The sequence below is a fragment of the Arvicola amphibius genome, chromosome 7 (genome assembly GCF_903992535.2).
Source record: "Arvicola amphibius chromosome 7, mArvAmp1.2, whole genome shotgun sequence".
NCBI lineage: Eukaryota > Metazoa > Chordata > Mammalia > Rodentia > Cricetidae > Arvicola > Arvicola amphibius.
Window position 1 is genome coordinate 29137276 of NC_052053.1, and position 3109 is coordinate 29140384.

The following is a 3109-nucleotide window of genomic DNA, read 5'->3' on the forward strand; positions in this document are numbered from 1 at the left end:
TGTGATTGGGGTAGAGATTGTGACTAGACACACGCACATACCCCGGCGTCTGTTGCCTGTGTTCCATATCAGGGTTGGAATTTGACTTTCGTCCCACTGTGGTGGACAAGAGGCTCAAGGGAAATATGCAAGACATTAGTAGAATGAGAATCTCACAGAGATGTATTATCGCCAGGTTAGTCCACAAATGTTAGCACATTTAATTCATGTGAGCTCTCCGAAAAAGCAGGCAGAGTATAGATTAACAGACCCAGCTACAGTTAAGAAAACCAAAGTGTTGCTTGTTTCTCAAAAGTATTTAAACACACCCACACACACCCCAAACACCCTCCAGCTAAGTAGTAAGCTGAAGCACACAAAGCGGCGTGCAAATACAAGGTGTTGGCTATGTGAATAATTTTGTTATTGGAGTGTCTTACCTAAGACCACCCCAACAGTCAGCCGACAATCTGAAACTCCCAACTGGGAAACGACAGTTCCTTGCTGTTGCGTGAACATGGCATATGTTGAAACTACCTTGCTTGCCATTAGTACATTTCCACTGGGCTGTAGGGAGAAATCTCATCTTTTCACATAACATGCTCGTCAGAATGGTGAGTTCACTGTGGACTCTAACCACTGCCTTCCAGCAATAACTAAGTACAAGTTACTCCGCGTCCCTGTGTTCAGATCTGTTACTGTCATAGCTTTGTTGCGTGACCATTAGATTTACCTTGCAGTTTATTAGTGATGTACACTGCTTGTATTCCTTTGTGAAACATCAAACTTCTTTCAACAGGCAGTTGCTCACTTGGCTAAAGTTTATCCTCAGTAAAAGGCTCCTTTAAGGCTAGTCTTAGTTGGGGCTTAGACGTAGACTTAGCACCCAGGCATCTACTGAATGTCCTACTTGTGAGTTTTCTCTGACTGAAGGGATCACTTTATATTAATGACTCCCAACCCTTTGAAACAACTATCTGGGATTATTTCACAATAATCCTGGTATGTTTCCCCCCTAGAAATTGTTACTACAACTACCTAGGGTTTCATCCTATACAAGCCATATGGCGCTGAAGACTCAATGGTCTCCTAGTCTAATTTCTGTAGATTTTCTTTCTTCCTTCTCTCAGTGACTCTATTTCCTTAATTTCAGCTTCCCTAACTACGGGAACACAGAGAAGTGTCTTTGTGGTAAGGGATCATCCTACTCTTACTTGGCTGTCCACCCTCTAGAGTTAGCTGGGAAATGTTTTTTGCTAGGGCAGAAATACAGTGCACCGATAAAGCTCACGGTTCCTCTTTAGTTAGGGACCACAACCCAGAGTCTGTTTTCCAATATCTAGAAACAGCTGTTTTCTTGTGTTGTATCCAGTGCTCTGCTTATTAACAGTAGAATGGTAAAGCAGATGTTTTATGTTCTCATATCTTAAAGCAGAAGTCTTTGGTGGCATTTTGCTCATGACTTAAAAAATTGATAAAATATTTAGGAGGAGAAACCAACAGCTTGACATCCCTCATCAAAGTTTTCCACTTACGGCTACAGTACCAGTTTTGCATTTTATCTACTAAAGTTAGCGAAGATGCTAGGAGCCAACCCCATCTCCCTTTTCTTGTGAGGGGCACCTGGAAAATAGTCTAAGACCATTTCTGGAATAGAGTTCTAAAACATGAAATCCTAACTTCACAAGTAAGTATGTCTGGCATACATTAATAAGTTGCCAAAGATGTGTGGGAGTTTGCAAAAATGTCTCAAGAGTTGCTAAAGTGTTGCCTACACTGGATGGAAATACTAAAGAGTTCGTGTGAATCGGTTATGCAAACATCACTTTTTCTAAAAAGCCTACAGGCTATTAAATAAATCCAGATTTAATACTCCAAATGTACAGACTAGTCTAATGATTTTATTCTCCTTTATGAATGTCTCGAAGACTGGCATTTGGACACAAGCGTCTAAAGACGACGAAGCACTTCCTTTTCCAGTATATGGTTAGGAGGAGTCTGGTGGAAAGGTCCAGGGCTTCATTTCTTGTGGCTGTCGTGGATGAGGTGGTAACGGGAACAGCTCCAGGGGCCTTTCACAAGTATTCCACGTTTCCCCATCTCTACTTTTATTCTCTCCTTCTTCCTTTTTAAAAATCAAAGGTAAAGAGAATAGGAAAAAATGAAGCCGCTTCTGCTTTTTGTTTACTTTTGTGGAAGAAGCAGACAAGCCCAGTTTCCTCTCTCCTAAGTTTACAGGAGTCAAGACTATCAGAGTCCTCGGGTAACCTCCAAGATCAACCCTCTCTCTGGCTTTTACATCGGGAATACTGAGATCTAGAGATTTAACCTGCTTAGCTAAAAGGAACTAAGTAGACAAAACCAAAACAGACACATGGACAAGACCTCTGCTGATCAAGTTCACCAACGATTACTTATATTTTAGTTTCCAACCACTTGTCCAGCAGCAGACGCAGGGATGGACACTCGCATACCCAGAGGCACAACTGTTCAACTTGTAGGCAAGACGGAAGAGCACAGAGAACATTTGGCCATCTATTTAACAGGAAGGTGACTTTTGAATGAGAAAAGACATTTGGGGGCAAAAAAAAAAAAAAAAAAACCAAAAAACCAACGAGCGTCTGTCTACAGCGTTTTGGGATTCGACCGCTCAGCACAGACAGTTTCTGTGATCACTAAAAGGGGGGAAGACTTGAGAACTGTTCTAACCAAGAGTGGCCTGAGAGTGAAGGGAGAATGGAGCCGGGGAGAGAGCGGAGGTGCAAGGACAGAGGTAAGAAAAACTGTAACAACTTCAAAAACCAAACACAACAAAACCAGGCCAACGACTTCAGTTTACTTCAGTCAGCGGGGAAAACAGGCTCAACAGAGACTTAAAGCTCACCGTCGTCGGGGCACCGACCTGAGACTTTTGGAAGTGTGTGTAGGGCGGGAGGTGGGCATGGCTACACAGTTACATTGTGGCTCCAGACTGAGAAGGAACCTCAAACCCGCCTCCCCCCTCCCCCCCGCAGCAGAGGCCTCCAGTCCCCGAGCCCCGCCTCCAGCTCCGCGCCTGCGCACTACCCCCGCCCCGCCCCGCCCCGCCCCGCCCCAGCCCCGGCGGCCACTGGAGTGGAGCTGGGGGAGG